Source organism: Numida meleagris, chromosome 4, assembly GCF_002078875.1.
Source record: "Numida meleagris isolate 19003 breed g44 Domestic line chromosome 4, NumMel1.0, whole genome shotgun sequence".
In the NCBI taxonomy this organism is placed as follows: Eukaryota; Metazoa; Chordata; class Aves; order Galliformes; family Numididae; genus Numida; species Numida meleagris.
In genome coordinates this window covers 14,554,745-14,578,062 of record NC_034412.1, presented here as the reverse complement: position 1 = coordinate 14,578,062, position 23,318 = coordinate 14,554,745, and the positions used below count along the sequence as shown (strand labels likewise).

General features: G+C 38.5%; 1 long non-coding RNA gene across 2 annotated transcripts in view; it reads left to right on the top strand.

The window, feature by feature from the left end:
- Positions 1–23,318, top strand: part of LOC110398216 — a 292,377-nt gene that overhangs the window by 188,136 nt on the left and 80,923 nt on the right. For both annotated transcript variants that reach the window (XR_002438264.1, XR_002438263.1), the window contains 3 exons: positions 420–506; positions 11,589–11,817; positions 20,265–20,370. This is a non-coding gene — a long non-coding RNA (uncharacterized LOC110398216). The remainder of the gene's footprint in view (positions 1–419; positions 507–11,588; positions 11,818–20,264; positions 20,371–23,318) is intronic.

The following is a 23,318-nucleotide window of genomic DNA, read 5'->3' as shown; positions in this document are numbered from 1 at the left end:
CTATTTGGGCCTTGGAGATGTTTGATTTGATCCCAAAGCAGAACACTGATACAAATCTCAGGCCTGCTTGTGTTTATTATGAGCTGCCATCATGTTTTTTTACTCTAGGGATTTAGAGAGTAGCTCGAAGAAGGAGTGGGAAACTGTCTATCTTCCACTGAGGAAGTGGTGGAAAACTCTAAAAGAAGCCATGTTTCTAAAACATGAAAGCGAGGGAGGTAGTGAGTGAGGTCTGTGGTGTTGGTTGGTGGTACAGTTGTCACTGTGCCACTCAGCTGCAGTCAGATGGCATTGATGCTGCTGAGTAAATGGGGTTTATTTTGAAAGAATTTGAATTTCTCTTGTATTTGCTTTCAGACTGCATAGTAATCTGGTAATAAATTCTAATTATCAATTTACATAGTTTTTTCTGTTTACAGGAGCGCACTCAGTTTACATTCCAGTGTTGATAGATGAAGAATACGTGGTTTTTTTCTAAGGGATCCTAAAGCTGTTAAACCTCACAGGTAAGTCTTTCAGATACCCTTACTAAAACCAGCCTATCTACAGGATTTTGCTAGATTTCATTTTCAAAACACTTATGTCATTTTGGAGTCTAATTCACAGTTCTGAAAGAAGCTTGGATGCTCAGTATATTAGATCTTCCTGACCTTCAAAGGGACATCTAAGCATTTATGGTCAGACACTGAATGTAAGAGGAGCCCAGTAGGTTTTTTTTTTTCATAGTGCTTCATCACCTCAGTGCCTTTGAAATCACTTTAAACATTTTCCTTCAATTTAAAAAATGGGGCATGGAGTTCTAAATCATATGTGTACTTATGAAAATATTACCTGTAATTTATTTATACCTTGTAACTACCCCAGGAAAAACGTGTGTTGTGGATGGAGTGCTTTAGTAGAAAGTGTGTTCTATGAGTTTGGGGACAAATCTTATTTTTTTGTCACTAATGTGTCATTTTAGTCGTTATTTGCTGAGCTGTATCATTAGAAATCTAGGTCACGTAGGCCGTGCTTAAATTACATATCAGATGACCCAAATGTTTAAGGCAAGCTGGTGTAATTCAGCATCATTTTAAGCAATTTATGCCACTGAAGATCAACTCCCTCAAAGTCCTGCATCTTTCTGAGTGGAATTACTTCACCTTCTTGAGTCTTTTCTTACATCTTCTCATATTAGTCAGGACCCCCTGCCTTCCCGTCCCTGGCTTATCTGACTGGCTGGTGCTACTGATGCAATTACTGTCTCCACATACAGTCTTTTATTAGTTTTAAAACCTGAAACACAAACATACCCGTTATAGATAGTGTGTGGAAATACCGAAGGAGAAAATTGCAGGGGAAAAAAGCAGAGAAAACTTTGCTGAAGGGTGAGCAAAATGTACCTGTTTGTTACATACAGTTGGGATAATACGATGTCCTGTCATGCAATACAATACCACACAATGTAATATATTTTTTCACGATTTAGTGTTATTTGCTGAGCAATTAATATGTGTGCGAGCAGAGTAGCTAGTTTTGACAGCTGTGTTTTCCATTTTTCTTTTTTATTCTTCCATCCACTTTCCAGCTGACATTCACTTTCCTTTCTGTTCTGTTCAGCCAGAAAGCTGTGCTGGTGCAAACTGACAAATGTGTACTAAAATGATTAAAAGTCATTTTCAGAGCTATAGATCACACCCCCAGCAACGTCTTGCAGGGCCATTGCATTATGTGCCAAAACCATGTTATCAGGATCTCCACTAGCACAGCCTTAGTGCAGTGGCTTTTCATTGGTTTTGTTAACGTACATGGAAAACCATTTGCCAGAAGCCTTGCATGTGATGTTGAGCACAGGTTTTGCAGCTGTCTGTGTAATTCTGAGGAAGGTGAAAAAGCGATGACTTGCACTCTGTACTATCCGAGTCTGATTTTTTTTTTTTTTTTTTTTGTCTAAGGTCACCTTATATTTGTAGATCTTGAAGAACTGTTATGAATATTTATGATGGCATAAAAAATCAAGCAGCTGCAAATTGTTTACAACATTTTTAAGGATATGAAACCAGCTTCTACTGTAAAACAAATACATCTGTTAGAATTGGACTAAAACTGACAGCTCTGGTTCTGCCTTTTCTTCTATGGACCTGAAAGTTGGAAAATAACAATTTTTAACTCACTAATGTGTGCCAAAAAGATAAAGGGTAAAGCTGAACAAAAGTACTAAATTAATCATTCTAAAGATTGCACAGAGAGATACTTTAATCAAATATAAATTTGAAATAGACACCATAATACTTTGTGGATAATTCCAAATTTCAGAATTATAGTCCATCTAAAATGTTATCAGTTTCTGTTTTTCCTTGCCTTTGGAAAAACAAATCCTTCTGTAGCACAACAGCTCAGTTGTGCATATTTGAAGAAGTGTACATTAGAACTCTACTGCAGAGTTGTGATTTACGGTCTGCCATTGATTTAATAGCTAGCTGGAAAAGTACATCAAGAGAAATAGCAGTATCTTTATTTAGGCAGAAGTAATCAATTCTAAATTTTGGCACTGCTGGTAAAATGGTATTTTGACTGCATTTATAGTGTAAAGACCCCAAAACATTTGGGTCTGTTCAAACTGGAGGAATAATGTGTGTGCTTTAGATGAGACACTCTGTTTGCATGAAATAAATATCTTGCATGAAAGGGAAAACTGTTCATCTGTTAAGACCATGATGATTTTCAAACTTTCCCTTGCCAAGTACTGCCAGCAGCAACAGTGGTGACAGCAGCCTCAGCCTGCAGCTCTACCAGGGGTCACAAGTCACATTGCAGACACTTGCGTACCACTTGTGGTATGTGGCTTGCAACTTGGGAATGCCTGTGTTGGAGCTCTTAATCCATTTAAATACGACTGTGCTAATAAATAAAGGATCCAGTTTAGAGGCTACAGTTTCATTTTGCCTCTCTTTAGGAGGTTTCATATTTTCTGTATTTGCTTTCTGCAGTTCCTCCTACCAGTTAAATCTTACTTGCACTGTCATTCAGAATTTCATTGAAAGACGTTCAACTCAGGAAGCATATAGGATTTCAGGGTATTCCTGGGTTGTGTTTTAAATATAATTCAAAGATCTATATGGTAAGAAGGCTCACTCCACTTTGCAAGAGTATCTTTATCAACTGCCATATGGTTTACTCTGCTCAATAAGCTGAACAATAAACTCCCTTTGTTTTCATTCATCCTTTTTTTTCCTTTTTATTTTTTCTTTTGTTTCCCTTTTCCCTATTTTTAACCCTTTTCCCCTGCTTTCTTTCTTTCTTTCCTTTTTGTTTTCCTTTATTCCTTTTCTTTTTCTGTTGTCCAGTGTTACACACTGTCACAGACTATCGGTCCCCACACAGCATTGCATTACAATTCAGTGAAGCTCCTACAACCAGCATGCAGGACTTCATCAGAAGGCAAAACGCTATTCCAAGAGGATAATAATGATGAGAAATTCTTTTAATAAGGACCATTTTTAAATGTTAAGGATGACTTGTTTTAATTGAAGGAGAGGAAAGGAACTCAGAGAGATCCCCTAGAGCTCTCTGAAGTCTTCAGATTGTCTAGTATGGAAAAGCCAAAGAATAAGCCATGAACAGAGGTTGTGAACGACATCCAACCATCTTACTATAAATTTCATCTGGTAAGGTTATTCACATCTGCAGTTGAAAATCAGCCTTAGCTTAAATAAGATACGTGACCATCCTAGTAACTGCAGGCAAATCAGGAGAGACTAATTTGATGGGCCCACCTTGTGCTGGATTTGTGTAAGCAGGGATGCAGAACAATTGCCATTCAAACCATTCTTTTCAATCTACTATACAATATCCACCTGTTCTGACAGACAGCAGGAACTTACGCCACAAATACAGGCTACTACCGTGACAGCAGCAGGTGTATGGCAGCAACAACTAATCAAATCAGCTGAATCAAAGGTGTGAATCACATTGCACTTCTGCGCAATGAAAATGAGCAGAAGGGGAAGAGCTAAATGGTTGTGATTTTTTGTTTTGTTTTATTTTTAAGAACTTGTTTTTAAAAAAGGCTATACAATGGGTAAGTGCAAGGAGAAAGTAATGAGGAATTCAAAGGAAAATGACATTTCATCCCTGTTGCAAAGGGCATGCAGAGGGAGATGGGTACGGGAGACACTCATTTTAATCACTTAGAAAAAGCAAAGCATGGGTTTTGATTTTCCTAAAGAAGCAAATGCAAAAGAACTCTTGTCTGTACCATATGACTCATGATGCTTCTTTACTAGGCTTAAAGAGAACTGAACTTGAGTAATAGCACCATTAGAGCTCTTTACCAGGAGCCAATTCCTGTGGTTTCACTGGGTCCAGCTGCTGATGACTCACAGAGGAAGTGGTGGAGATTAGGTGCACAGGGAAAAAATCAGAACAGCTCAGAAATAAAGCAAATCAACCAAGCATTACCTTTTGTGCACAACAGAACAATGGCTTAACAACTAAGGTTCAAAATGATCCGTCTTATTCCCCTCATTTGTGCTATTCCTGTTGGAAAGACCACCAGGAAACATGTGAACCACTGTGGAATACACACTGTAATCCATGGAACATCTCAATTAATATTCCCTCTTGACTACAGCTAGAACAATACATAGCATCAAGCAGTTTAATCTCCGGCAATAATGCCCTTTGTAAGATCAAGAGGTCTTTCCCTTGAATTAAGTTTTAAGCAAGGATTTTGAAAATTAGTTAGGTATTCTGCATAATGTATAGTGGCTGCAGGTTCCATAAGTAGTAGCTAGGTAAAATTGCATAGAAATGAGCTGCTTGTCATTAATAATGTTGCCATCAGTCATTTCTCCTTTTGCAAACTGACATTGGATTCCCTTTAGAAGAGAGTTAATCCTCCAACAGGCTTTGTTATGAGCTAATGTATCTCAGATTGTATGAAATTTAAAACATTGCCTCTAATATTCAGCTCTGTGCTACAGAGAAAATATGTCCCAGCAGCAAAACATTAAAATATCTAATTTGAAAGGGAAGATGAAGAGGAAGACATTCTGGATCTTGTTTAAATTACTGAAGTACAGTAGTAGTGCTGCTGTTGTCTCACGTCACTACAGACTTGGAGCTCAGGGGATATTTGTTTGCTTCAAGGAAATTGCAGATTGTTTGAGCTGTAAACTCTCTGTGGAGGAGTCCTATCCGAGTTGCAATAGATTGATAAAGTAACTTCCTGCAAAAACCTAAGACTATTTTGACTAAGTTAGACTATTTCTTTAAAAAATATTTGAAAAGAATGATGTACAAAGAGCACTGTAGGAAAACAATATTGCAAGTTTTGCCAGGTCAGCAAATTATCCTTGTTTTTAAGAGAGAACTGAAGTAGAATTTAACCTATGTTCCATTTTCTATTTCCTGTAAGAACTGCAGAGGTAAGATCAGCTGGTGATTATACACAGAGATGCATTTTATAAACATTTGCTTTAGTGATTAATGTAAAATGATTCACAATCCTCTCTTCAGAATATTAAGTAATGCACTGTACTTCACATGTTTACCACCAGCCAACATTTTGAACTGCACAAGGTGACTGCGTGACACTGGTACGTGGCCTCTTCAGTGCAGGCTGTGTTTTTTAAAGTCCCACAATACCCGCAGCCTCAATTGCGCTTCAGTGTTAGAAATAAACACTTAAAAATATTGGCAATGAGGAATTTGCTTCTGCTGGTATTTTCCTGTATGGAAATTCAAGGATGAATTCAGTTCATGGCCTGTGAATTCCCCAAATGCTACAGCTCTATTAGCTGCATAAAGCAATGAAGACTGCATTTCATGGAATCATAGAATCATAGAATTATTAAGTTTGGAAAAGACCATTAGGATCATCATCTGGTCCAACTGTCAACCCATCCCTACCATGCCCACTAAACCATGTCCCTCATTTGAGTCAGGAGCACACTATGTGCCTGGGGTATAGCTGGTAAGGGGCTCGGGTGTGACACAGCAGTCAACACAGTAAACAACATGATGGGTAGCCAGGACAAGCATAGAGTGCTGCCACAGCTGTCCTAGGTGAAAGCTGGGGTGCTGCGAGCTTTGGGGTGAGCTTTTGAGAGATCCTCATCCCTGCATGAAGCCACATGGTCTTCATGCTCACAGAAACACATGGATGGAGCAGGTCTGTTACTTTACTTTCCTCTGTTAAAAGTTAGTTAGATGATGAAATATTTCCATTCATCTTATCTACCTTGATTCTTTGGCACATATGTGAAGATGAAAGGGATGAAACTTTATGCCTTGCAGTATGCTAATTATGGATTCTGAAGGGGGAAAAAGGGTAAATGGGAGCTAATATAGATCAGAAATTTTTCATTTGATACTGTTATACTATCCCTTTAAGATATGTTAATACGAACTGGCTGTCAATACAACATCATTTAGTTGGTTTTCATCTGGACCTTAGAGCACAACAAAATTATTAGTACATAAATCTCTACTAATTTACTCTAGATTATGATTCTTTCATCAACATGCACATATAAATTATACCATTAATCATAATGATTTCTTTCAGTATTCGTGTGGATGAAATGTGTAATTTCATGGGAATCCCACTGTAATTTAGCATGAATTAATGTCCACTTATTGGAAAGCACTACCTACATTGATAGTTCTAGAGGAAAAAAACAACAATCATGATGCATTTTAAACTACAGCCTAAATGACCTGGGTGATGGTAAACAACCACCAGAGGAACATCACTGCAGGTAAAAGAAAGTTGTCTTAAAGGCAGTTTGTTTCAAAGTTCATTAGACCAGATGGCAGCTTGTCTTCTAGGAGCATGAAAAGCGCATGAGTGAATAAGAGGACTTCTCTCTCCTCCCTGCCCTAGGGAAGAATGGTGTAAATATGCAGAGTGGGGGGAGAACAGAAGCAGAGGTGCATTCCTAGATGCTCAAGAAAGCAATGCAAAGCCATCTGCTGCTTCTTTTTGATGGAATATCTGAATGGACAATGCCTTTTAATTGGCCTCAACAGTTAATTTCACTAAGAGAGGCAGCACAATCCATCCACTTTTTTCTAGGCAGTGTTTTAGCAATGGATTACGTGTTTGGAGATGATTGACCCGTAGACCGAGCAGATGGAGAACCTGTGGATGGGATGACCTGGCCTCAGTTTCCCCGACCTACGAAATGTGGCTTCCTCCTTAAGAAGTGCTGTGCCCTTTCTGGAGGTGAAGCAGGATATCACTTAATCTAGCTATCAAACATATAAATGGAACATACATATATACATATGCATGCTTCGTAAGTGAGACAGTGAGAGGGAAAAAAGGAACTTCTGACTATAACGAAAGATTCATTAGGAAAAATGAACTAATCAGTGCTCTCCAAGGAGAAATTCATTCTGTTTAGGAGGCCGTACCCTCTGCTGCTGCACATACTTAATATAATTTATATTATTATTTAAATCACTGCGTAAATTTTAGATACTTTTAAAAATCAAGTTAATGGACCATACTTTACTGCTTAGCATCATTTATATCAAGAATTAGTGGCTGTGGAGATAAAATACGTGAACACAGAGGAGAAAACACAAACAAGCAAATATCATAAAACTCACGTGTAGCGTGGGTTTGAAATACAACCACAGAAGTAAGCCCTTGGGAGAGTTCAGTGTTGTGTGGTACAGACTATGCACTCCATGTTTTAATATAGAGTGTTCTTAAAATGGCTTTTAAGGGCAGGGGACCCATCCTTGCACCAACCTCCCAGGGCAGAGCATTTCTTCTACTGGGAAGCATCTCCCTCTCCTCGCTCTGGATACAACGACAGATGAGAATACGGCGCAGCTTCCTCATAGCCTTAAGTGAAAGTAAAGAAGGCAAATTAGGGAATTCTTGGGGAGACCACAGGCACCTGTAAGGACTGCTTAGGAGCTGAAGAAAGGAGCTGAGGTGCTTTAAACAGGCACAGACTAGAAACAAAGAGAGAAGGAAATAGAGAAAGATGATAAGAACCTGAAAGAGTGAGAGGATTCTGGCAACTGAGATAAATTCAGGGCCTTCTGCTGTGAGCTCATTAAAAGACAGAAAGTATTCCCTAAAAATGTCTTACCTATACCAGACAATAAAACAGCTGTGCATCATTGCTTCCTTCAGGTTAGCTGTGCTGTATTTCATTCCTCTGTGCGCTTGCAGCTGAGAAATGTTGACAGGAAGCCCAGTTTGTGAAGCTTTGACACACAGTCTTTCACAACCCCAGATTCCTGTCAGTGTCACGCTGCAGCTTGTGTCTCCGGAGGGAGCATGGTGCAGACAGGACAGCATGGTGTCACAGAGGCCTCAGAGGAGATGAGCATCAGGTGGGCAGCATGCAGGACCAGAGTTAGCGCTCACTTATAATTTATTAACTATGCTTTTCTAATTTATTTTATGATGGCCCTGACAGAGCATGGGTTCAAATCTTAGGAATTTAGGTAGAGAGAGTGCAGTGTAGCCCACGGAGTATGTTATGGAATAAAAGAGCCAGAGTGGAGTCCAGGAGGTGTGAGGGGATCGTGGAAGGGGAGGGCTGCGGTGGGGTCTGTGCCCCCAGTCTCACCCTGACACTGGGTCTGAAGGCTGAGCAGTCAGCCCTGTGGAGAAGGTGTGAAGGTTTCTTCAGATTTGTGCATTACTTTCTGGCCAGTTAACTGCATGCCATTCCATAAAGTGTGGTCTTTAGTGAGAAAAACAGTTTGGAGCTGAGAACTCTTTGTTTTGGCATCTGGTGACTCAGGCCTAAACTCATCTGTCTTTCATATTCCCTCATTTGCAGTCTGTTTTCTTTCTGCCTGGCTTGTAAACTTTCTGCTCAGTGAAAGAAGTTGTGAGTTATTTTCCTCTGGCAAATGAAGCTCCAGGCATGGATCCCTTGCTGCTGCCACAATGCAAAGGATAAAAAAGTAAGCTGTTATTAGCAGAGACAAACTTAGGCCTCTGGCGTCTTACAGCAAGCCCTGACAAAGTAGCAGTAGTGAAAGCCCAATTTTAAATAGAGAGAGCAGAATTCATGGGCTACATATTGCCACCTCCTCTTTGCATTCACTAAACTTATGTTCTGCCAAAGAGAGAAAAGCTATTTTACCTGTGTGCTGGCCAAATAATTTCCTCTTACTGTTGGTTTCTTTGGCAAATGCAAATCATGTTTTGTCAGGCTCTATTTTACCATGCAGTTTATAACCCACAAAGCTACTTCATTCCTGAATATGATGTTGGATAATATTGTTTTCCTTTCAAAAGAAAAAAAACCTAAAAATGATGTTTTGGTCTGTTCATTTGAGGTAACAGTAATTATCTAAATGATTACTGTGGCCGAATTATTAGTTGCTGCCCAAATGACTGCCTGCATTGTTAGGTCACCCGGTGCTTCTGTATGAGCATTTTTATTGCCTAAACATAAATAATTGTCATTCCCAATGAGTTCACTAAGTGCTGCCTCAGATGCTCTCTGTGCATCGTCTGTGTATTACTCGGGCTCTGAAGCTAAGCAGGTAGATTGCTCACAGCAACGCATTTCGTCCATGTCCTTTGGTTTCAGAGGCAGCGTGCACCTCCAGCTGCCCAGGAGCACCTCCATTACCCAGTGTTGTGGTAGAGCAAATAGCATTCTGGCCTCAGTGTTCAAGCAGTAGATTAGTGACAGCAGTAGGCAGACAACTTTTGTCCCCAGGGAATATTAGAAATCTAGAGCTAGAAATAGATGGATTAACTGAAATGCAGCCCAACCTCTGATCTACATTATTGCCTCTCTTCTTTATCTCACAAGGGAAGCAGAGATAAAGAGTGATAGACACTGATAATGATGGAAGTCCGTGATAATACACCGAAGTGATAAACTTCTTTGTGGCCCTCATTGTGCCCAGTTGTCTTCAGCTGGTTATGAGCTCTAGCCTCAAGCTATTTACACCATGATCAGGCTAGTAATTAGCAAAATGTTTAATATAATATAGAAGCAATTAGGAGGTGATAACATGCAATTAAGATGTGTTTTCAGATTAAAGATTTTATAGTGCTCTCTTTCTTGAAAAGATAAAGTGCCTATCTCAAAATGTCAAACTGCAGTGATTTAATCTGAGTTATTTTCAATTAATATGCATGTATTCTTGCGATGTGTTCACCGTTGTTATTGACATTGATAAATTAAGCTCATCCCAGCAGAATTTATCCTTGAGTCGCTCTATATTTCCTGAATGTCAGTTCTTTATTCGTATTTTTTTATGCCTACAAGCTGTGCACGATCTAACTCTAAGTCCCTTGATTCATCCCTGGGATTACAGTAATGTGTCAGTCTGAGTGGAACAATAATCTGAAAGGGCATTGTTATAAATAGTGTGTTAGAATATAATTGTTTGTCATGTCGTTTCTCCCCTTTAAATCCCTCTGAGTCCTGTTTAAGTAATTTAGACAGCTAGAATGACAAGAGTCTTGAGACTTCACTTATAGAGTTGTCCAACCAGTCTTCAGCCTACTCTGTCTTTTGAGACTGTCTCATCTGCAAAGTAGGAAGTGCAAACAACAGATGAGTTCCGACTACACTGTGGATTTGTTATTAGATTTTATTCAGGCCAATTATAGAACAGTGTAAAAGCTACTGATTCCAATTTTGCCCTGGCTAGTCAATAGAAGTGCTTAGACAATAGATGTTAGGGTATTTCCTGTCATTATTGTGGAAGTTACAATCCCAAAGTATTGCAATTCATATACTGCTATTCAACGTCTGAAGGAGAGGATATATTCTTTAAGATTTTTTTTTGATAAATTTTCTAATCATATGGAAAAAAGTGTCTGAGGCAGGAAAGACAGGTAACTCTCTGTACGGAGTCAGCTCTTTACCAAAAGTGATGAACCATTTCCAAGAAAAAATTACTAGAAATGAAGTTTTTCTGTTAGATCATCTAGTCCAGTTTCTGGATCATACAGGATTTTAACTTGTGACACATTTTTCTGGTCTTTGGTCTGGTCTTGCAGATCTTTTAAACTGTTCCAAGCAATGAGGCATCCAGACATCAAAGAATTTGCGTACAGTGTGTTTCAGATGGTTTTTCTCGATTCAACCATACTTTCCTTTTGTGCTAAATATTGTCCCCATATGGTTAGTGCTAACACTTTTTAAATTTGTTTGTCTTTTCTCTTGCTCTTTCTCATCTCATTTAGATATTTTGTTTGTATGTGGTTGAAAAAAGGCAAGTTAGCTCACTGTCACTGCTCAGCAAGACAGATTGTATTTGGTGTTGTGTCATCCAACCATGATTAAACTCTGTGGAGACCATGGATTTAGAAAAGTAAGATGATACAGCTCTTCACTTCAGCTTATGTTGACTGGCCAGTGGCTGTTAGCATGCAGCCAGCCAACCCAATTCTTTTCAAGACTGTTTAAGCACAATGAAATATTGCCATTTGACAGTCCATGAGGTATTCTTGGTCGAACCGTGCGTACTTGATTCTTACCTATAAATAAATACTGCCTCCTAGTATCTCTCATGCGTGTCACTTATGACAGAATGAAATGATGCTCTTGAGTGTTATCTGTGAATGTTTCACTGTCCTGACCTCCAACTTTGCTTTGCAGACCATTTAGAAGGTGAGCAAGAACAAACAATGTGATTAAAGGGAACTGCCAAAAACCGTACGAGTGTCAGCTGCCACCACTGCTCATTACATGGATGAAGAAGTTGACTTTTAATTTATAGACAATTTGAGAAAGAGTACATGAAGACTTGAAAAGGAAGCTTTCTTTTGCTAAAAGGAAAAAGGAAAACTGTTATTAAGAACCTCTGCTGAACTGCATTGATAAGTAGGTAAATATTTCTCTGTCACTGTCCCAACAGGAAATCCCACTCTAGGAGTGAGATTTGTTTTATTCAGATGGTTCAACCTATCAGTACTGAGGTCAGATGGAAAGCATTTATAATGTAACTGGCAATTCCCAATAGCTGGCAATTCCTGATAACCCAAATAGGTTTGTTCTGGATCAGAACCAGGGATGTGACAAGTTATGTCCTGTTTTTGGAGAAAAAAATACGATATTTCCTTCTTCTGTCTGAAGAGGTAATTCTGTGAGAACAGTTTTGCTTGGTTGAACACAGGTATGAACACAGCACTCAGGGACATGTCTGTGCCCTCACAGCTCTTTGGCTGAAAGAGGGGTTCTGCAGAGAGGGGAGCGGGTGGGATGGATATCCCAGCCTGACACAGCCTTGATGCTTCAGTCAGCCTTGTAGTGGAGTGAGTCATCTGGACTCTGGCATGTGAGGCTTTGGGTGGGATTCCTTGTGTTCTGGGAAAGTGATGGGAATGCCAGAATCTGTGAATCTTTACAAAAATCATTCCATCTCTCATGCTGAAGCTCAGAAAAGCCTCTGACTTACTGTTTCCTTTCCCAAATAAGTAATGCATGAGTCCAGAGGTGTTAAAGGAGGTAGTAAGTGAGGCTGGAAAAATTCAGGATAGGAATAATAATTTTAAAAAAGCTTTGTGTTGACAATGTAAATCTAAAGCATAAACAAATATATCAGGAACACAGATGTGCTAATGCCCCTGGGATATCAACTAAGAGGGGTATTTCTGTGCTGGATTTGCCTCTAGCTACAATTATAAGACCATTTGTACAGTATATTTTTGTTTAATATTTTTCTTTACAGGCACTCCATCAATGTCATATACAGAGCTTACTGAATTATGCCACTCACATATTTAATAACAAATAATCCTTCCAGGAACTATTATGGATTTAAGTGTGATTATTGGAAGAATATCCAATAGCTACTTTAACTTATACAAATACCAATTTTGCAGAGCTCTAGACTTAATTATACTGTAGCCTAGATATGCATCAGTTTTAGTTGTGCTTCCAACATCTTCTTTTACTTCCAACCAGAAATGATGTGCATTACAAAAATTTTCTCAAATGCTGTGTATGATTGTTGCATTACCCCTGCACAACTGAGAAAGGAAATAATGTTAAGAGTGTACCAAAGTGAGTTTCACTTGCTGCTTCTCTGGGTTAATTTCTCCCTTAGTGAAGTTAGAATCAGGCTGAATACTTCACACAAAGTTTCTTTCATATGTGACATAGCAGGAAAATTTTAAATTTCCACTTGATCAGCAGTGTCAGCTGGTAAAAGAAGAGATGGTGTTCTTTTTCACTCGTGTTTGTTTCTCTGTTTCTACATTTATGTAATGCACATTTAAGAAAAGAGGAAAACAGATTTTTGCAGAGCTACCTTTGAACCTTAGAGTTGCTTTACAACACTTATTGCATTACTAACAAGCCACAGGTGTACACTACAGGAGCGGGTGAAAATGTAATTGAGGGGTATGATGACAGTTAATTGTCCATAATGTATTTATCCCAAGATGCACTTATGCATCTGTTATATATTTAGGTATTTGTTACTAGTAGCTTTGGTGATACTTAAGCAGAGGGGCATCTATATCTAAAAGACAATAAAAAAGGAAAATGCTATCAAGGGGCTCTAAAGTGGCAAGACAAAGAAAGTTCGTCTCTTTTTCGCTGTCTCTGAAATGAATAGGTCTATTTATTTCAATGGGATTTTTTTTTCCACATATGCCATATTATGGTTTGAGTACAAAATATCTGACTCTGTTTCTGGATGCACTGTGTGGCTGAATTACATGACTACCAGCAAATATTTTAGCAGAGAGGTATTTTGATATTTGCCTTTCTGGTATTGTTTCTTTACTGTTTCAGCTAACTGTTGTTCTACAACAGTTTTGCACAATAGATTAAAGTAGCGTCTATTCACCCTCTGACACACAAAGGATTTATGTGTGGGAGTAACCCACAAACTTCCCCTCCTCTTTACTGCCTCCCTCCATGCATGCTTTGGGAATAGATGTGATAATTAGTCATCTACTTTTATCTATATTTGTATGCCATCCAGACATTTAAGAGGAGAACATCAAGTCACTGTATCGAAGCAGTGTCCTGAATCCATAGCGCGGTGGCACAGCTCAGATGACTTCAGACAATTACCCATTTTCTGGGCCTGCTTATACTCTCTATGAAGGCAACAGCAAAACTCCCATGAGGGTCAGCAGTGAGAAGAACCAAGCCCCCCAAAAATGATGTTATTTCTTTTTGAGCTCGCTCAGCAGGAGTCACACAATTGAAACCAAACTGCATATCTTTAAAATCCAGCGTAGATTGGGTTAGTAACAACATCATTTCAGGGCAGCAGTGGGTTCCATGCAAACGCTCAGCTCATGCTTTCCAAAACTGATGGTGTAAACAGAAAAGCTGTATGAGACACCATAGCAGAGATGGGATCCTAACCCCATTCTGTGGTGCATTATGTTCCTTAGAAAGTTAACTTTGCCGTCACAGCTTGCCTTGCCGTGGAGCTGCTGCAGCATTCTGATTTGCTCGACTCCCATCAAGCGTTACCAGCATTTTGTAAGGGGGACATCAGTCCAACTCTATGTAAGATCAGGGCCTGTAACCACATTATCTTAAAAGCGCAGAACTCAGTTGCTATCAGAAGCTGTTTGCTACATTTGAAATTGGCTAAACATTAGCATCTTAGAAATATTATCTGAAGTTGCTTTACACTGATATTAACCTGCTGCATGCTTGGAGTGCTATGATAAAAATGCAGTTGCTGTGGTAATTGTTATATTATGTTCAGAAAAGTGCCAAGAATATAATTGCTTGCAAAATGACTGCAGTTCAGCTTTAATCTACATGGCAAAACTGTTTACTAAAATTAAAAATAAAAAAAAACATCTGAGTTTTTGCATAAACAAATATATCTAGAAGTAGACTCTTTATTAAACTTTTGACACCAAAATTATGCTTATACTTTATTAACTAGACACTATTTGTAACACCTACTGCTTGTTAAAAGCAAAACCAAAAAGCACGTAACACCCAAGACCCCAACAAAAAACAAAACCCCAAAACACAACAAACCTAAACCACCAGAGGATGATTTCCTTAAGAATGTTCTCTCAGGTATGTTCAGAATATTAATGAGGCCCATCTATTTCTGTAGGATAATAACAATGTCCAAGAACTGAATAGAATCTGTGACCTGTGAAAGGGCCATTCACATGCTTTAGTCTGCCTTAGCACATTCCTTAACAAGTGAACATAGACCTTTTTCATAGTAATCCTAAATGTTTCAACTGTGTGTTTCATGGTTTGGCTCTTGTGTCTCCAAAACACATAGCTTTTTTCTTTCTTTCTTTCTTTTCTTTTCTTTCTTTTTTTTTTTTTTTTTTTTTTTTGGTCTAGTGGGAAGTATTCCATGCTCTCCTCATTTAAATGCTTATGTCTTTATGGTTATTTTTACTGCCATACCTATGGGGCTTCTTACTATATTGCCTGTAGCTGAAAGAGATTTTAAAGGAATGAAATTTATTCTGTTTAAATCTTCAGGGGCGTACAACAGTATCTTAAACAATTAGCAATAATTAAAAAGCATCTATTCGAACTATGTGAAAAGCAAATAGATTTAATTTAAATACAGTAGTCAGGACTAAATATTTTTTTCATCAAAACCAGGACAGGTCTTCCCCTCTCCCCCTCCTGCTTTTATTTTAGGAACTTCTCAGCCTCTACTTTGCTGAAGTATTCTGTCTGTAGTTTGGCAGCTTCCAGCATGTGAGATGAGTTTGTTGGTGCAGAGTATTTCGCTTTGTGCCAGCGATTACCAAAGCTTCCACAGAGCTGATGTAGATACACTTCTTGGTCGCTGGAGCTGAGGCCAAAGGTGAACTGATTTGGAAAATTAAGAGTCTGCTCTGTTAAATGTGATTTGGTCTGTTAGGAACAGTGGCTGTAGCACAGTAGTTTAGTGGAGAGACAGTAAAATATATTCCAGTAATAATTATTAATACAACAAGCAGTAAAATGTCATTAGAAATATTCTAAGGTCTTGCAAACAACTTTATGTTCAGTCTGTGCTTGTTAGTGATTGCTCTTGCAGTTCTCATTTGATGCAGGGATGTTTGAGCAGAACGATCCTTGCCCATGACAGATGTGTCAGGAGCGGTTTCTACTGCTACCAGTCACCAGTGATGGTGGAACGTACCTGTAGGTGGGACACCAAAAACTTGCTGTGGCCAGATCTCAGCCAGTGCTCCTTCCTGAGGCAGCCTCAGTCTGTCTCTCATTTGTTCTAATGCACAATTAGAAATGTAAAGTCACATGGTAGATGCAGTTGGGACCTTTTATTTTGTACTCTTATGACCAAAATAGGGTATTTGTGCTGTCCCTTGCTTTTCTGCACTCTTCCCCTTCTTTCTTTGCTCAAAACCATGTTCAAAATTATCAGAAGTACTGTAGCGAGAATAATGCTTTTAGGGTCACAAAAGTATTTTCTGACAGCTGTTTTGACTTAAAGGTGTTTGTCCCCACCTGATCACTCTTCATCCTATGGAACAGTTCCTTGATCATATTGAGAAGGATCAGCAGGACTAAGGCACAGTAGCAACTGTTTGTGCCAGCAAGGGCAGTATCTGCAGAACTGCATCCTTCCTGTGTTGTAATCACTATAACATAGACTTTTAGACACAAACTGAAGAAGTCTAACTTGCTAATTTTATCAAGGTTCTTAAAAACAGTTGGATTCAGGTATTCTTTTTTTAATTCAGCTGAAAATGTCTTTATTTGATTAATGTGGCATTTTTTTCCAACTTGGAAACTGAGAGTATTTTCATAAGAGGATGAAAGGGGAAGGGATAAATTCTAGACAGTTTGTTCTAAGTGCCAAATAAAGTGACAGCTATCTACATGAGCAAAATTTCTAACAGCGCTTTGCGTCCACTGGAAAATGCTTAAGAGCCCCCAAATAGAAAAAGGTTAAAAACTAGTGACCTAAATAATTGGTTCGGTTTTCAAGAGTGCTGAGCACCCAACTGTTCTCATTGATTATAAACAGATGATGATAACGAGTAACAGCTTCTGTAGTTGATGAAAGGCATCTTTTCTGGGGAACTTGTCCGCAGATGCTTAGAAGAAGGATACATCTAATACAAGTCTTTGATAAGGAGGAACATTTCTCCCTTGGTTGTCTGTTTTGTATGCATAGCGTACATAAATATTTTTGCTTTCACACTATCTTATTTTTCCTTAGAACTCACTTTAGAATAGAACTGTGGCAGATAAGAGAAAGCATAAGACAAGATCATAGTTTCATTTGTGGGTTGTATGCTGCTTCATGCTTCAGACCTGAAACTGCTTTCATATTTTCTGTTACTGTTTGACCACTTCTTAGTAAATTCAACATCCTATAATACAGAAGAGTCAGAAAAATCTGTGAGTGATCTGTTAAATTTTATTCCAGCTTTAGATATTTTTTGGTTTCCATATCCAACAGGCTTCATGTTTTGATTCTGTATTATTGTGGTAAATACAGAAGAGCTGTGTAGTTTACTGGGAGAAAAAATGTGCTAAGTTATTACAGAAGAAAATTCCATCCTGCATTTTAATTGGTATTTCTGGGCAGCCTTCTTAAAGTTTTTTGTCTTTGATGTTGTCATTCATATACTTTGTATCTCTGAGTTTTTGGAGCTTTGTCTTAATTAATCTTTTGACAGTTTCTGGAAGATTGATACTGGCAGTGAATTTTATTGGTCTTGTTATAAAATACTTGTGCTTGTAACTGACAATAATCTAAGCTGAAAATTATGAAAACCTCTCAACTGAAAGGCACATCATTCTATTCAAAATATTTGTGTTCTACAAAATAATAGCCTTGGTCCATTTTGTCAAATTCAATACTGCTCTGATCTATGGGTATTTTGGGTAGCCGTATCACACCACTTGTCAACCATCATCCAATCTTCTTCCAAAAGGATGTTTTTCAACACTTTTCATTCTAAGTGAGCGCATTATGCTGTAGTAACAATATTAGCTGGAACCAGTTTTGGTCATACGGAAATGAAACCATCTGATCGGTACCCTACCAGGAGAGGATTTGTCTAAGAATTTGATTAAATCAGTAATCTGCTGTCAGGAGGATATAAAGGTATTGAACTGAACCCCTTCCTCTGAAATCTGCCAGACCACTGTTTAAAAACAGATATCCTAGTCTAACATTTTGGGAGCGTTTATAGTCATTGTACTATTACTCTACTGGATGCTAAGTGTGTCTACGTGAGCATTGCTGAGCATTGCCCATAGCTTCCTTGCTTGCTCTCTACACCTGTACACATTGAGTGGTGAAGAGGAATAGGGTCTTGAATATCTGAACAGGATGGAGGGGAAAAATCACTGCTCAGGTAGTGAGGGGTCCTCATGTCTATCAAGTGAATGAAGCCATGCTATGGGTGGGGGCGGCAGCCATCATTCAGGTACTGCATTTACCCACCTCACCTTCCGCTCACCCTAATGGCACTCAAATGCACTTAAAGCCATCAGTTTCACATTGTGACTTAATTATAAAGAGCAATTGTTTAATAAATATGTACGATCATCCTCTCCACTCAGAAGAGGGAGCCAGAAAGCCAAACTCAGGGAATCCTGGGGGCTATAGAAATAAGAAGGCTGCTGAGAACACACACATGCAAATGGCAAATTTGATTACAATGATGGGCTGTATCCTTTGCAGCTCCTGGAAGCCCACCCTCAGCCATAAAAATGCAAAAATAGTGCAACAGGCAATGTGGCAGAACAGGGCGCTCTGTATTCATTCACAATTAGGTGTTCTATTCTGTTGTCACCAGATGCTGCCACGCACATTACACAACAGAAATGGGATTAGCAGGAATAACAAAAACCTGTCAAAGCACAAAACCATGGCCTAGTAGTCCTGACAAATTAAACAGTCTACAATGAGTGCCAGAGCATGAAAATCACTCACCCTTCCTCTTCTATCTCTCAGAGGTAGGCAGTAAATGCCTTCTTAAAGGCAGGCCACCATGTAGCCAACCGTAGAAGAAGGGAAAAAGGCATTTTTCATTTCCCATTGAGTGTAGAATAAGGGCAAACCACCTGACTAACACATATCTGAAAGTTAATGTTTCATTCTGTTAATTACAGAATAATTCACATGCTCCTGGCTTGTCCCGAGTAACTCTTGTTAGAATGCTGTTATACCTAGCTGTGTATTTCTGAACTTAGGAGCTTCCATGGAGTGCCATTAGCTTAATTTGTGTCCATGTGATACAAGATAAAATAGGTCCAATAGCTCTGTGAAAGTCATGTTTTGGTCGTTATATTCATTCTGGTCGGTCATCAACACAGGATACTGGAAGATTCAGAGGGTGAGAGAAGACTGTTTGTACAGAAACTAGCTCCAAGGCTGGAAACCAGATGAGTTTTTCATATTGTGCTCTGAGACAGCTGCAGTTTTCAAGTTTTTAAGATAAGAACATTACAATAATGTCTGCTATGGCCTGTTTTATTTATACTGAGTTTAATAATGATGTCATTAAGCTGAACAGCCAGCTGTGCTTGAAATTTCTGTAGGGCTGTATGACAAGTTGCTCTTCACAGCTCAGTTGTCCATTCTGCATCAGACTCATGTCGGAAGCAGTGATTTACAACAAGCTTTTTTATGTCCTTTTTTGAAGGTACCTTTTGGTTTTGTGGGCTGCCTGCCTGTGAATTATCCTATCTTAGCATTCTCTGTAGATGTTGATCATTGGCCACTCTTATTGCATCTGTGCAGCTCATTAGGTTGAAAATTTTTCTCCTGGCCTCTCTCAGCCATTCTTTGCTGGTCCTAAACTTGATGCACTCATATCCTTGCTATAACTTAAGCTGTATGGTTCTTTACTTTTGCTGTGTGATTTCTAATAATAGAAATGAAAGGACATCAGCTGTGGGAAAACAGGCTATAAGTAGCTGGAAGACCAAAATCTTTAGACAGGTTTCCAGTTGACGGGGAAACATTCATGGAGCTCGTTTTTTCCCCATATACTTCTGTATTTTCACTTTTCTTCTAGAGGTACTACTATAAGTTTAGATGACCAATTCAGCAAGAGTGACAAATGTTATTTTCTTACCTCTTTCCTGACCCCATAAGATTTCCAAGATTTCTTCTGGGAATTACTTACAGAAGATGTATTTCTTCATCTGTGGCACTAACACCATTTTTCCCTTTTATTTCCACCTTCTGTAAAAGTCCTTGGAGTAATAGATAAAATGTCAGAAATAATTAAGAAAAATACTGATATACACTGTGGCAGAGAATTATACCTTTTGAGATGGTTGTTGTCATCATCTGTAGTCAGTCCCCTGATAGATATAAATACCAACTTTATCACCTTGTTTTAGATGATGATGTGTTGAATCGATGTTGATGAAGACTATATTTTGGAAACTTCAGTTAGAGCCAAAGAATGTTTCCATTGCGAAGCAGAGGACATAAGATCAAAATAGCGTAAGTAATCATAACAGAATACAGCTGTTCCTTTATATACTACTTGCTCAATCCTGTTCATGAAAATCCTTTCTTTTCTTTTTCATTCTCAATTTTTCTTTGTCTTATTTTTATCCCAAACACCACTATGTATGGAAAGTAAACATCTCTCTATATGCTCTTAGTGCTCAGACTGCAGCTGGTGTTAATATGTTCAATATATTTAACAGTCAGAACAGCAGCAGACAGGTGGCAATGGCTAAACTCAAAGAACTTGTGTCAATTTAATGTTCTGGAGAATAAAATAGGTAGGTGCTGGTTACAGTTTAAGGAATTTCCTGTGATTATGTGGCTCCATAGTATATATACTAATATTGTAGCATCCATGTGCATATACAAAAAAAAAAAAAGAAAGAAAGAAAAGAAAAAAAAAAAGCCAGGGGGACCAGAGACTTTTCCTGTAGCATATCTAAGAAATGGATGGTTTACCTTGGGGTTTTCTACAGAAAATTACAACCAAATTTGCCTGCAATCAATAGAAAGTAACAGGTAAAGCTGGCATGGCACTGTGAGCTGACAATAGATTAGCTCTATCTCACAGACTGTCTATGGAGTTTTTTTCTATCTGGTGTGGAAAACACGTATCTACTTAGTATGCGATTTTTACTTCTACTTTTGGGCTAAGTGGCTGTTCAGATTACTAGGTGTTTATGTGTTAAGAAAGGACCTTTTTGCCTTGGATTTTTAAAATAAAAGGTCATATTTGTTTTTAAGGGAAATGGATTGTGACTAGATTTATTGTACCATGTACTCAAAGATCAAATTGCATGACCAAAAGCATTTATATTTTTATTTATAGGAAATAATATAAAGGAGCAAGAAGCTTATGTGAAGCTTAAGTGTTGAGCATTTATCTTTTTCAAAATGCATTAGAAAGGCAAATGGACTTGGAATGCCAGTTAAAAAGCAAGGATCACTTGCTGTAATTTATTACTTTTTGTATTTAGGTAGATTTGAAGCACAACTTATAATGCCTGCAGATCAACTTGAATTCTCTACTATATTTTATTAGGTACAAGGTAGCAATTGGTTGCATAAGGGACTAAAAGTTGGTCCTAAATCCTCTTCAACTTTTAGGTGATATTTCTGTATTCTTTGATTTTTAAAAAGCCTCAAGAGCTACATCTACATGGTATCAGGACCCTTAACCTGTTTTGGAAAGAATATCTGTGTAAAAAGCCCCATGTGCATGTGCAAACCTCTGAAAGTCACCTCTGAAAGTTTTTTTTTACAGGCCTTTGAAATTCTGGGATATTGGGACAGTGCTTAGGGCCAGATTTCTCATGGTCTGTATTAGACTTAAACATTGACTGGGCCAAAATCCTCAGCAGGGGAATGTCTCAGGTGTGCTTTGATGACAATCCCTCAAGTCAAAACAGTGTAAACAATGCCTCCTATTTTATTATGTTGGCCTGTGACATCAGAGGTGGATGCTGGTGGTATGGCAGTAGAGCCTGAACCTTCCCACCAGTATCCTGGTACATTTTGTTGCTGTGGCAGATGGCAGCAGAGGGGCAGTCTGACAGAACAATGTCTGACATGGAAGTGTGTATGAAGCAATGGTGTGTCATTGAATTCCTCCATGTGGAAAAAAATGGCACCCACTGACATTCATGAGTGCTTGGTGAACGTTTATGGAGACCAAACAGTGGGTGTGAGCACAGTGAGGTGGTGGGTGGTGTGTTTCAGCAGTGATGACAGTGAGTCACCTCCATTGGTGCGTATTGTTTTGAGCGCAGCATGCAGGCTCTTGTTCATTGCTGGCAAAAATGCACAGCTAATGGTGATTACTATGTTGATAGATAGTGTTTTGTAGCTGAGAATTTATCAAATAATGTTGCTGTGCTCTTTGTAGCTATTGTAGTTTTCAGGGACATATATAGGAGGCATTACTTTCAGAGCAACCTGCGTGTGTATGTGTGTGTATCTTCCAGTGCTTATAATGTAGGTTTCTGACCCTCAGTGTCAGTAACTGTATTGCTTTGTAGAATTGTTTCTGCTGGTCTGCACTTTTTGCCAATTAGTTCTTTCTGGTCGTGCCAGATGTTCAGTCTGTCCGTGGTTCAGGTTCTTAAACAGTGAAATGGGGGAGATAGTACTTCACCATCTTTATCAAACAGTACACATCTCAGCTGAAAGTCTGGATAACTCCAAAGTGTAGTAATAAATACTGTAACTTTTAATATGGCACTGGAATCCTCATACAATTTTCTCTACCATATGTAGATATTTAAAGGGTCTGAAGTGTAGAATAAACCAAAGTTAATGGCAGTGCAAATACTTAAATCCACATAATATACGCCCCGCTTTGTATCCCTTATGATTTTTTGTGCCTGGCAATTGTTTATGGAACAGTTTCCCCTGCGGTGCTACCTATATATGTATGTATAAAAAGAAAGGAGAACCACACTCTCTTGCTGTAGCAGACAGCTGCTAAATAAATCTGCACCAAGCAGTGTCACCCTCAATGAGGCATAAATCATAAATCAAGTTTTAGAAATAATGATACTAACCAGAGCAGTGTGGCATTGTGAATCTTTCGAGAGAGAAGAAAAAATTCTTTTTGCTGTGTTTTGTTTCATCTGTTTTAATAATACTCAATTGCTATCACTGAGGAATTCATGCTATTTGGATTTATTTTTCATTGAAATATGAAAGCAATGTCCTCACATCCAAGCAAAATTATATTTAGAGATTTTTTTTCTCTTTTTGCAAAATAAATATAGTTAATACAGAACATAAGTATCGATTCTGACACTGAGATATCAAGCCATTTTTGTGGAATTGTATGATAACATTATAAAACACAATCATTTGCTATTGGTGCTGTTGGCATTGCTTTAAACAGGTGAAAGAGATACTTTCCTTGTTATTCAGATGTATTTTGCTATGTTAATACATGGTAAATA